This window comes from Schistocerca cancellata, chromosome 2 (assembly GCF_023864275.1).
Source record: "Schistocerca cancellata isolate TAMUIC-IGC-003103 chromosome 2, iqSchCanc2.1, whole genome shotgun sequence".
NCBI lineage: Eukaryota > Metazoa > Arthropoda > Insecta > Orthoptera > Acrididae > Schistocerca > Schistocerca cancellata.
The window spans coordinates 35,760,415-35,773,936 of NC_064627.1; the positions used below are offsets into that span (position 1 = coordinate 35,760,415).

At 40.0% G+C, this 13,522-nt stretch overlaps 1 long non-coding RNA gene across 1 annotated transcript in view; it reads left to right on the forward strand.

Moving 5' to 3' along the window:
* The window catches only part of LOC126143704 (uncharacterized), a 43,427-nt gene that overhangs the window by 16,379 nt on the left and 13,526 nt on the right, over positions 1-13,522 (forward strand). The window contains exons 2-3 of the long non-coding RNA XR_007529753.1: positions 2,845-3,021; positions 3,097-3,230. This is a non-coding gene — a long non-coding RNA (uncharacterized LOC126143704). The remainder of the gene's footprint in view (positions 1-2,844; positions 3,022-3,096; positions 3,231-13,522) is intronic.

Consider the following 13,522-nt stretch of genomic DNA (forward strand, 5'->3'; position numbering starts at 1 on the left):
TTAAAGAAACTTTTGCAATTTGTAAGAGCAACTATACAACTTATATTGGAAGATTAAAATTTTATGCACTATGACCTAAGTGGGTAGTTAATCACTTAGAGATGTCTGACTGTGTGTACTGTGAGAATTTTTGACTGTGTGGTAACTTTGAAGAACTTACTGGAGCATGTGACATATGACACCTTGGTTGGGTGTCTGAAGTCGTTAGTAGTTTGTGATGTAAAGTGAGAGACTTGTTTGTTTCAAGAATCTGATGACTGCCCTGGAAAGGGGGGGACTGTCTTTACAGACACTTGGCCCGGAAGACATAGCAGATAACCCTGCAGAAATTATATACGTGGCTTGGGAGGAAAATAAACTAATTAAGAAAACTGTTGCCTTTGACAGTTTCATTGATGAACTTGGTAAATGGTCAGTTAAAGCAGTACCACACAAACATCTGAAGAAATTGCAACACCACCACATTGCAGAAGTGCTTCACTGTGATTTTTCTGAGAACTGTTCTGTAATTCCTCCACAAGAAGCACAAAGGTTTCAATTTTTACAAGAATGACATTTTTTCAAAACAAGATCACAAGTGTTGCAGTAATAAGCGATGTCATAGGACATGACTCAGTACATGCTTTTCTAGCAATGCGCAAAATTCATCTGCAAACAGGGGCTGAGAAGATCATCATTATTTCTGATGGTGATCCTAGTCATTTTAAAAATCGTTACCAGCTGTTTGAATTGAGTAAGTTGCTTGTGCCAACTGACTGCGTATACAGTGCTACTGGTCACTGGAAGGGGCCTTGCGATTGTGTAGGCGGCCTGCTGAAGCACCATGCTACAAAACTTAATTTTTCCAGAACAGATACAGCTGTGATTCAGAATGCTGAGGATTTTACGAGAGTCGTGAAATCTTACACATCCACAGCCCTCATTCTATTGTCCGAAGAGGAAATCGAGGAATTCTGTGAGCAGAAAAAAGAACGGTCCAAACAAACTATTCCTGTGAAAGGAATTCAGAAGACACATTGTTGGACTCAGTGATGGGTGAATTCATATTGCACGCACTTTAAAGAGCAAGAAAGAAGAAATTTCATTTGTTTGGCCAACACCTCAGAAGCAGCAGGACGATATTCAGATTCACAACCTGAGAAGGGGGATGTTTGTGGCATGTGTATATGGTTGTGACTGGTGGATTGCAGAGATTATAGACACCAGTTAAGAGTTAAACCAAATTGTAGTGAAATTTATGCAAGTCTTTGGATCTTTCAGATACAGTTTGAAACCATTTAAAATGCTTGAAAAATGAGTCTCTTACTCATCTTTCAAAACTAAAATTACGTTAAAATAAAGCTAGTGTTTTATTTTGTTTTATTTTTATGAGCCTGTTGTGTTCATACAACGGGTTTTATGTATGGCAAAAACTTCAGTTGTTTATAAAACCTGTTCAACCTAAAAGTGGAAACTCTCCTTTGTAGGGAATGTGGAACTATATGGTACTAATCAACAGAAGAAAATAAAAATTTTATGTATTGGCATTTTTTGAAAAAAAATCATAAATTATTAAAAAATTCAGGATGCTGTAGTAAATGAATTTTGATAGGTCAGTCCAAATGGAGGATTTCTTTGTAATCATAAAGAAATTATATTTCAGATAAAAAACCAGCACAATATCTAGAGATACTGCGTTTTAAATTTTTTTCCAAAATTTGCATCTTCATAATGGTGTATGCAGTGTCATCTTTGGAGGGCTGTATCTTGGAGCAGAAATTTAGTCCTTCATTTTAACATACGCTAAATTCAGTAACATCCGAGACTATGAAGGTAAGATTTTTTTCCTAGTCTGTCTGAATTGATATGGACTGTGCCAAAAGTAGAAGTTGCCAAAATAATACTTTATTTGTTTGTAAGTTGGATATTCAGACATATACTGAAGTTAGTTTGTTGTCTATTTAAACTGCTTTGGGTGGCAGTTTTAAATCATGTGTTTAAACTTTAATGAATTGTGCTTCACTGTGCTGCTGCTTTTTGGGATGATAAACTACTGGTCAAAAAGAACATCTACCTTAAAGCCTTTATTTCATATTGGAGTGTAGAAAATCCTAATTTGGAAAATTCAGAGGTTTAAAAAAAGTTGTAAGTTACATTACTTCTGTTTCTGAAGTTACAGATCTAGAGAGGGATGTTTCTGTATGATTTTTAATCTGAGGTTTCAGTTTCTACTATTTGCTTATGAGGCTAAATACAAACAAGAAAATACACAAGATGCATTCGCTAGTATGTGCTGAAATGTTACTTACGGCTGGTCCAGTATACTATTCTGTACTCTGAACTGGTGGTGTATGCCACACGAGTTCAGAAATAACATTAAGCTCTGTGAACTGTTAACTTCATTCACGAGTTACGGCTGTTGCAACTTTTAATGTTCTTCTAAATTATATTCACCCTGTGATTCCTTATACATGCATAGATGTAATGGTGTTGCCATGAATTCAACATTAGATAAATAAATTAATTTCCATATGATTACTGAAAACAAATAACCATTATTAATTTTCCTGGTTTAATTTTAAAGTTTCAACATTTATTGCGTGATTACAGTAATTATTGCATTTTTTTAGTTTGCAGTAACTGCAAACTAGGAACAGTATTAAAATTACCAAGTAGTTTTCTTTACTTTTACCATCCTTTCTCTCTCTTTTGTTGGAAAGAAAGCATGGCTAGAGGAGATACCTCATTACTTCTTGTTCACATTTTACATAATTGCTGTGTTAGAAATCAGTCTCCCTCCCCGATGTATTTGGTAAGTGATTTTTCATTATTTTGTGAAATCAAGTGATGCTTTTTTTTCTTCAGGTTTTTTGACAATTGTAAGAAGATAGGTGAAGGCTTATATGGAGAAGTGTTTTTCTGTCAGTATAATTGTACCTCTGGCAGGGTGCTTAAAATTATCCCCATTGAAGGTCATATCTTGGTGAATGGGGAGAAACAAAAAAAGTATGATGAAGTCCTTTCAGAATTTGTTATTGCTATGTAAGTAAACAATTGTCATGGTATTATGATACATGAGTGTCCTCCTATTCTTAAAATGTTTTCTTGTTCATATAGGGAATTGAGTAATTTACGTCATGATGCACAGTTCAAAACTAGCTGCTTTGTGGAGGTTGCTCGTTGTGTGTGTGTTAAAGGAAAATATCCACAGAGGCTTATTGATCTCTGGAATGAATATCACGAGGAAAAAGGTGAGAATATATTCCATTAATTACTTTTATAACATTTTTTTCGTATCTTGGGCTCCTCGGCAAATGTTCTCATTATCACAAAATGTTCAATTTTCCTCTGATTTCACTGTATCTGTAAAGTTAAGTATTAACACCAGGATCAAAGAGCATAAGCGACATTGCAGGTTGGGGCAGGTGGAGAAATCGGCCGTGACAGAGCACGCACTGAATGAGACCGACCACGTAATAAAATTCGCCGACACGGAAGTTCTGTCTGTAGAGAAGCACTATCACACGCGCTTGTTCAGAGAAGCTGTAGAAATCCAAAAACACGCGAACAGTTTCAACAAGAAAGAGGAAAGCCTTAAGGTAAACGGATCCTGGCTTCCCGTACTGCAGCGAACGACCGTCGCAGGTAGCAAGAGGAGAAACGCAGCGGAAATGACCGCGGAGAAGCCCTCGGACGTTGGCGCGCCAGGTACATATAGCCTGCGGCCGCGAGCTCGCCTCCGGTTCACCACCAGCAATGGAGGGTGAAGCTTTGACAATGCCAGCCACTCGTGCTGGCGAAACGTCAGAAAAATCATTAGATGAACGTTGGCCGAAGAACCCGAGACAGAAGCCAGTAGGCAGTTTGTCAACAAGTGGCCACGAAAGCCTTAACAATTTTGTATAAAGTTAAGTATGTTAGGAACCCAATATAATCATTACATTTCAACTGTTGTGCTGGTTAAGTGTTTGGAATTAAAATTCACTCAGGGTTCACATGTGAAAATTGATGATCAAAAGAAAATTGGACTTAAATATTTTGAGCCTGCTAGTTGCGTGTGCAGCGAGTGTATGTAATAGCTAAGTTAATTAAGCCATAGAATTAGAAAAAGAAACTTCTTTCCTCTCAAAACGTTTGGGGTCAGTTCAGTTAAAGTTAACCTGTACTGTTGCCATCATGTTACATGGAAGAGATAAGTTTCACTTAAGTTGGGAAGCAGTCAAGGAGATTAATGAAAGAGAAACTGTTGATGTGAAATGAACTTTGGTCATGCTGAAATCTGCAATAGGTTGAATGGTCTTACATGGAAAGTTGATGACCTAAAGTACTTACGGATATTGCTCAAGAAGCATTATGAATGATAAGAAGTTTGAGAGTACTAGCAATAACACTCCAAAAATTTGTCAGAGAATACAATTATATTTTCCAATAGAATACTTACTATGTCGCTCAATGCATATTATGCTGACATGTGCGAGACAATGGCTGCAGCTCTCTGATGGTAGTGCGGCACAATATGCCGAGCAAGCAGAACTGCTCAATGAGCAGCTGCGGCAGAACTGCGCCACGCAGTAGCAGGGGACGCCGACCGACAGCTAGCTGCTGCCATTCAGCACCAGCCTCATGAAGCTGTGCCAAGTCACTGATGACACGGTACAGCAGAGGGCGTAAGTCAACGCACTGTGTTTGCCACACTGGACTCCATTATTATGACGACCTTGGCACTGGCACAGTATCTTCTTGCATGATACCCACCATTAACAAAACCTACCCTTGCATGAACTGTCACAGTCAGAAAGACATCTACTGCTCTTACTTCCTAACCTAACTATTGCAGAGGTTTTTTTCCCTTGGCGCTTGCCTTGGCACTTGTTGCCCTCTGCCGTACGAACTGCTACCCTTCGTTCAACTTTCGACCCAATCTATCTCCAGATGAGCACGTATAAATAGTTAATCTGAAAACTAATCCTTATGCAGAGATGGCAGTAGAGCTTTTGAATTGGCCATCATGTCGGTGTGGGTGTGTAGGGGCTCCACCTCTATTAAAAAAAAATTCAAAGTTCAGTTTTAACTTTAGTTGTAGTATTATTTAGTTCATGAGAAATTGAACTGTTCTGCTTATTGTTATTCACAACAGCTGTAAAACAGGAAAAATAACACATTTAGAGCACTATCTACTAAATTTGCCACTGATAATGCCTTTAAAATAATAAAGGCGAAATGCATACGGCACAAAAAAATTTTATTCATTCGGTTGTAATTAGGTGAACCCACACTATTACTGGCAACCGAAGACGACAAAATTTGGAGATGTAAATAAGTTAATAATTTTGCAGGTGATGTATTATGGATCTTTTTATGTCAAGAGAGCCTGTAGTCACAACCTAACAATTTTCAATTTGAATGAAACTGAGCTGTGAAAATTATGACCCGCAATTACAAAAATTTTGGAAGCTTGAGGCGACTCTGTGTGTGTGTGTGTGTGTGTGTGGGGGGGGGGGGGGGGGCAATGTCATGCTGCAGTAAGAATTTAAGGCTGCATAAAATTCAGACTGTTAGTAATCTTGTGGTACGAGGTTCTCAAAGTTGATGAAATATTAATTACTGTAATTTTGTAATGAAGGTTGCCAAGCAGTGTGAAATGGAATGAACCAGTCAGGTTGGTAGTTGGGAAGGCGAATGCTAGACTTCATTTTATGGGGTGATTTTGGGGAAGTGCAGGTCATCTATAAAGGAGACAGCTTATAGAATGCTAGTGAAACCCATTCTTAAGTACTGATAGTGTGTTGGAGATCCTCACCATGTCGGATTAAAGGAAGACATTGAAGCAATTTGGAGGTGTGCTGTTGGATTTGTTACTGGTAGGTTCAGTCAGTGTCAAAGTAAGAGGGCTATCCACAAAGTACATTACGTTTTGGAATTAAAAATAAATAAAGTATTGGAAATTTTTTTTATTATATACAGATGAATGCCACACTTAAATACTACTTTTCTACATAGTTGCCATTTAAATTAAGGCACTTATCGTAGCGATGGATGAGCTCGTCCATTGCTACAATAAATGCCTTAATTTAAATGGAAAACTATGTAGAAAAGTAGTATTTAAGTGTGGCTTTCATCTGTATATAATAAAAAAAATTTCCAATACTTTATTTTTGATTCCAAAACCTAATGTACTTTGTGGATAGCCCTCATATTACAGAAATGCTTTGTGAACTCTATAATGGGAATCTCTGGGAGGAAGATGGTCTTTTTGTGAGGCACTATTACAGATATTTACAGACCCAGCTTTTGAAGCTGACCGGAGATGATTCGGCTGCCGCCAGTGGACATTTCATGTAAGGACCACGAAGATAAGGGGAGAGAAATTAGGGTTCATATGGTGGTTTGTAGACAATTGTTCTTTTCCTTGCTTTGTTGGCTAGCGGACCAGGAAAAGAAATGACCAGTAGTGGTAAATGGTGCCCTCTGCCCTGCATCCAAGGCTGCACACACACACACACACACACACACACACACACAACACACACACACACACACACACACACACACACACACACAAAAACCTCTTCCTCCCCCCCCCCCCCCCCCCGGCTCTCAGGGAGAGGAAAAAATATAGCATTATGAGGCTTTTATTTCAAGAAATTGATTAAAATGTCAGTATTACACAGGTATTCAATAGAGTTTGAACAGGAACTTTCTTATGGCTGCAAACAAGTCACCATTTCTCTCTCAAAATATTAAAAGAACTCCATACCACCCCACCCTGCCCCCACCCCACAGACTATTGTCTGAGTGCCCTTACATGCACTGTATGGTGGCTTGCGGAGACTAAACAGCTTCAGAAAGATGTAGGTTGCATTAGGTACTGGGAGATGAAGAAGCTTGCACAGGATAGAGTAAACTGGAGAGCTGAATCAAACCAGTCTGTGGTCTGAAGGCGACAACAACAAACAAGGGTGGCTTGCGGAGTATGTATATAGATACAGAGGAAAAGCGTTAATATTATACCTATTCAAAACTTATGATCTTTGTTACCCACTCTTTGATAATAGGACAAAGAAAGTGAACAAAAGAAATGATTTAGATAAATTTTTAGGGTTCTGTGTGTCAGTCTGCGTAATCAGAGCTCTTATAGGATTGTTTTGTTGCTCATCTGTATGTACGACTCTTAAGAACCCTTTTTCTCAGGAACGGGTACATGTATGTGTTTCAAATTTGTCATATATGAAGGTCAACCGACTCTTGGAGGTGTAAAAGTTTAGGTCACCTCAATCAAAACATTCGGCTATTTATGTCACATATTTTGATACTCCACCTACAGGGTGATTCCTGTTGACCTAGAATCGTAAAATTTGGCAAGAAGAGGGTTTCACAGTGCAAGTAAAGAGAAAGAAACTCATTTTTAAATTGCATACTGACACACACAATCTTTTGCCATTTGAACATGAATTCCATTCACAATCCTTCAAAAGCAAAATAGCAAACATTACTGCATGCCAGCACAAAATGTAAGTTGTAGTCATGATTCAGTAAATAAATAAAAAATGTATTATTAAATCTATCTCTCTCTCTCTTCATGTATAGATTAAAGTCCCGTGCTCACTTTTTTCCATGCATCTGGGCTAGTCTAAGGAACTACTAAAGAGATTTTGATACAGTCTTGCAATTCCTGTGACCAGTGTCTTGCCAGTATTGATATCAATAACAGGCAGTTTTAACAGTATTGATCATCATCATCATCATTTAAGACTGATTATGCCTTTCAGTGTTCAGTCTGGAGCATAGCCCCCCTTATAAAATTCCTCCATGATCCCCTTCAGTGCTAACATTGGTTCCTCTTCTGATGTTAAACCTATTACTTCAAAATCATTCTTAACCGAATCCAGGTACCTTCTCCTTGGTTTGCCCTGACTCCTCCTACCCTCTACTGCTGAACCCATGAGTCTCTTGGGTAGCCTTGCTTCTCCCATGCGTGTAACATGACCCCACCATCTAAGCCTGTTCGCCCTGACTGCTGCATCTATAGAGTTCATTCCTAGTTTTTCTTTGATTTCCTCATTGTGGACACCCTCCTGCCATTGTTCCCATCTACTAGTACCTGCAATCATCCTAGCTACTTTCATATCCGTAACCTCAACCTTGCTGATAAGGTAACCTGAATCCACCCAGCTTTCGCTCCCATACAACAAAGTTGGTCAAAAGATTGAACGGTGCACAGATAACTTAGTCTTGGTACTGACTTCCTTCTTGCAGAAGAGAGTAGATCGTAGCTGAGTGCTCACTGCATTAGCTTTGCTACACCTCGCTTCCAGTTCTTTCACTATGTTGCCATCCTGCAAGAATATGCATCCTAAGTACTTGAAACCATCCACCTGTTCTAACTTTGTTCCTCCTATTTGGCACTCAATCCGTTTATATTTCTTTCCCACTGCCATTACTTTCGTTTTGGAGATGCTAATCTTCATACCATATTCCTTACATTTCTGATCTAGCTCTAAAATATTACTTTGCAAACTTTCAATCGAATCTGCCATCACAACTAAGTCATCCACATATGCGAGACTGCTTATTTTGTGTCACATATCTTAATCTCACCCAGCCAGTCTATTGTTTTCAACATATGATCCATAAATAATATGAACAACAGTGGAGACAGGTTGCAGCCTTGTCTTACCCCTGAAACTACTCTGAACCAAGAAAATTTATCGTCAACTCTAACTGCTGCCTGACTATCCATGTAAAGACCTTTAATTGCTTGCAAAAGTTTGCCTCCTATTCCATAATCTCGTAGAACAGACAATAACTTCCTCCTAGGAACCCGGTCATATGCCTTTTCTAGATCTATAAAGCATAGATACAATTCCGTGTTCCACTCATAACACTTCTCCATTATTTGCCATAAGCTAAAGATCTGGTCCTGACAACCTCTAAGAGGCCTAAACCCACACTGATTTTCATCCAGTTTGTCCTCAACTAATACTCGCACTTTCCTTTCAACAATACCTGAGAAAATTTTACCCACAACGCTGATTAAAGAGATACCTCTGTATTTGTTACAATCTTTTCTGTTTCCATGTTTAAAGATTGGTGTGATTACTGCTTTTGTCCAGTCTGATGGAACCTGTCCCGACTCCCAGGCCATTTCAATTATCCTGTGTAGCCATTTAAGACCTGACATTCCACTGTATTTGATGAGTTCTGACTTAATTTCATCCACTCCAGCTGCTTTATTGCACTGCAATCTATTGACCATTTTCTCCACCTCCTCAAATGTGATCCTATTTCCATCATCAGTATTGATAACAGGCAAAAATCATTGAAATTCTAGATCCCCAGGATGGCTGAACTATATATACAGGTAGTTTGTACAGAACCCTTAGTGTTGGAGACCTACCTGCACTTGTCTAATTTTTATCTTTCCTTGCCTTCCACTTTAAAAGGTTTAATCACAACAGCCATGCTGCCAGGAATTATTACCAAATCTGTGTTATTCTCTGATATCAGATCCTTAGCTTTCGGGGTGAAGTGTCCCTTGAAAAAACCCGGCACAAACATTTTCTTTCTGTTAAATAAAAACTGGCATTCTTTTCCAAACAACATTCACTCAATCTAGCATCAGGTCATCTGTCATCCAACCATTTTCTTGGCATATAACAGTTAGTCCATCAGCTAGCTTCCTTTTGGTATCTTTTCCTCTGAAGAATCACATTTGGTGGTGCTTCCTGCCATCCGCTAGTGCACCCAACATCGTTATTCTGGCCTTTCCATTGCCAGAACATCTTACGGGAACAATTTTAATGCCCTGCACTTCGGCAGTAACATTTGGCTTTGGATTGGAGTAAACAGGTATCTGATTGACGTTGCACATAGGGTGTAGCAGATGGTTGTTCTGTTTCCTTAGATTGGTTATGAGACAGTGATGTGGTAGTTTTCGCATACGCCACGTGAAGTCAAGGAGCTAGTGTTGTTCTGCATTGTAACATCAGCTCCACTCTCATCATCATCATCATCATCACACACACACACACCAGCCCACACTTATTTTGAATTCTATGGTGCCTTTGTCTAGCCAATTCTTCTTTCATGTAATTTCTCAAATAACTGGTAAATCTTCATTGGATTTCTCTTGCACATACTGATCAAGGAGCTGCTCAGATTTGTGAAACCTTCCTGCTTCGGTCCCCTGAAAGCTTGATGTGTGTTATTGCCTGCCTTTAATTTAGTCTTTGTTCCATGACACCAAATTTTCTTCCTGCACAGTTGTTTGTGATCTCTACTTCACGGATTACCGTTAACATTAGTGTCGTACTGTCTGTGTGAAACTATTGTGAAATGCGAACTCGTAGATCCGTGTTCCTCGACCAGTCTACATCTACATCTACATTTATACTCCGCAAGCCACCCAACGGTGTGTGGCGGAGGGCACTTTATGTGCCACTGTCATTACCTCCCATTCCTGTTCCAGTTGCTTATGGTTCGCGGGAAGAACGACTGTCTGAAAGCCTCTGTGCGCGCTCTAATCTCTCTAATTTTACATTCGTGATCTCCTCGGGAGGTATAAGTAGGGGGAAGCAATATATTCGATACCTCATCCAGAAACGCACCCTCTCGAAACCTGGCGAGCAAGCTACACCGCGATGCAAAGCTCCTCTCTTGCAGAGTCTGCCACTTGAGTTTGTTAAACATCTCCGTAACGCTATCACGGTTACCAAATAACCCTGTGACGAAACGCGCCGCTCTTCTTTGAATCTTCTCTATCTCCTCCGTCAACCCGATCTGGTACGGATCCCACACTGATGAGCAATACTCAATTATAGGTCGAACGAGTGTTTTGTAAGCCACCTCCTTTGTTGATGGACTACATTTTCCAAGGACTCTCCCAATGAATCTCAACCTGGTACCCGCCTTACCAACAATTAATTTTATATGATCATTCCACTTCAAATCGTTTCGCACGCATACTCCCAGATATTTTACAGAAGTAACTGCTACCAGTGTTTGTTCCGCTATCACATAATCATACAATAAAGGATCCTTCTTTCTATGTATTCACAATACATTACATTTGTCTATGTTAAGGGTCAGTTGCCACTCCCTGCACCAAGTGCCTATCCGCTGCAGATCTTCCTGCATTTCGCTACAATTTTCTAATGCTGCAACTTCTCTGTATACTACAGCATCATCCGTGAAAAGCCGCATGGAACTTCCGACACTATCTACTAGGTCATTTATATATATTGTGAAAAGCAATGGTCCCATAACACTCCCCTGTGGCACACCAGAGGTTACTTTAACGTCTATAGACGTCTCTCCGTTGATAACAACATGCTGTGTTCTGTTTGCTAAAAACTCTTCAATCCAGCCACACAGCTGGTCTGATATTCCGTAGGCTCTTACTTTGTTTATCAGGCGACAGTGCGGAACTGTATCAAATGCCTTCCGGAAGTCAAGAAAAATAGCATCTACCTGGGAGCCTGTATCTAATATTTTCTGGGTCTCATGAACAAATAAAGTGAGTTGGGTCTCACACAATCGCTGTTTCCGGAATCCATGTTGATTCCTACATAGTAGTTTCTGAGTTTCCAAAAAAGACATGATATTCGAGCAAAAAACATGTTCTAAAATTCTACAACAGATCGACGTCAGAGATATAGGTCTATAGTTTTGCGCATCTGCTCGACGACCCTTCTTGAAGACTGGGACTACCTGTGCTCTTTTCCAATCATTTGGAACCTTCCGTTCCTCTAGAGACTTGCGGTACACGGCTGTTAGAAGGGGGGCAAGTTCTTTCGCGTACTCTGTGTAGAATCGAATTGGTATCCCGTCAGGTCCAGTGGACTTTCCTCTGTTGAGTGATTCCAGTTGCTTTTCTATTCCTTGGACACTTATTTCGATGTCAGCCATTTTTTCATTTGTGCGAAGATTTAGAGAAGGAACTGCAGTGCTGTCTTCCTCTGTGAAACAGCTTTGGAAAAAGGTGTTTAGTATTTCAGGTTTACGCTTGTCATCCTCTGTTTCAATGCCATCATCATCCTGGAGTGTCTGGATATGCTGTTTCGAGCCACTTACTGATTTAACGTAAGACCAGAACTTCCTAGGATTTTCTGTCAAGTCGGTACATAGAATTTTACTTTCGAATTCACTGAACCCTTCACGCATAGCCCTCCTTATGCTAACTTTGACATCGTTTAGCTTCTGTTTGTCTGAGAGGTTTTGGCTGCGTTTAAACTTGCAGTGAAGCTCTCTTTTCGCAGTAGTTTCCTAACTTTGTTGTTGTACCACGGTGGGTTTTTCCCGTCCCTCACAGTTTTACTCGGCACGTACCTGTCTAAAACGCATTTTACGATTACCTTGAACTTTTTCCATAAACACTCAACATTGTCAGTGTCGGAGCAGAAATTTTCGTTTTGGTCTGTTAGGTAGTCTGAAATCTGCCTTCTATTACTCTTGCTAAACAGATAAACCTTCCGCCCTTTTTTTATATTCCTATTAACTTCCAAATTCAGGGATGCTGCAACGGCCTTATGATCACTGATTCCCTGTTCTGCACTTACAGAGTCGAAAAGTTCAGGTCTGTTTGTTACCAGTAGGTCCAAGATGTTATCTCCACGAGTCGGTTCTCTGTTTAATTGCTCGAGGTAATTTTCGGATAGTGCACTCAGTATAATGTCACTCGATGCTCTGTCCCTACCACCCGTCCTAAACATCTGAGTGTCCCAGTCTATATCTGGTAAATTGAAATCTCCACCTAAGACTATAACATGCTGAGAAAATTTATGTGAAATGTATTCCAAATTTTCTCTCAGTTGTTCTGCCACTAATGCTGCTGAGTCGGGGGGTCGGTAAAAGGAGCCAATTATTAACCTGGCTCGGTTGTTGAGTGTAACCTCCACCCATAATAATTCACAGGAACTATCCACTTCTACTTCACTACAGGATAAACTACTACTAACAGCGACGAACACTCCACCACCGGTTGCATGCAATCTATCCTTTCTAAACACCGTCTGTACCTTTGTAAAAATTTCGGCAGAATTTATCTCTGGCTTCAGCCAGCTTTCTGTACCTATAACGATTTCAGCTCCAGTGCTTTCTATCAGCGCTTGAAGTTCCGGTACTTTACCAACGCAGCTTCGACAGTTTACAATTACAATACCGATTGCTGCTTGGTCCCCGCATGTTCTGACTTTGCCCCGCACCTGTTGAGGCTGTTGCCCTTTCTGTACTTGCCCGAGGCCATCTAACCTAAAAAACCGCCCAGCCCACGCCACACAACCCCTGCTACCCGTGTAGCCTCTTGTTGCGTGTAGTGGACAGTCGAGGCTGTATTTGCATGCAATATCAGTTGCTACAATTTACAGTTCTTATAGAGCTGGCAGTATAAGTAAACTGACAGTGAGTACATTGTTCCCTTGGCTACCTACAGTTGAACCCACAGAACTGCCATCACGTAGGATTAACACTAGCCAATGTAGAACATAAAAAATGCTGTTAAGTATCAGCAGTGTTTGTGTTATTGGAACCAGGGTTGTCACAAGTT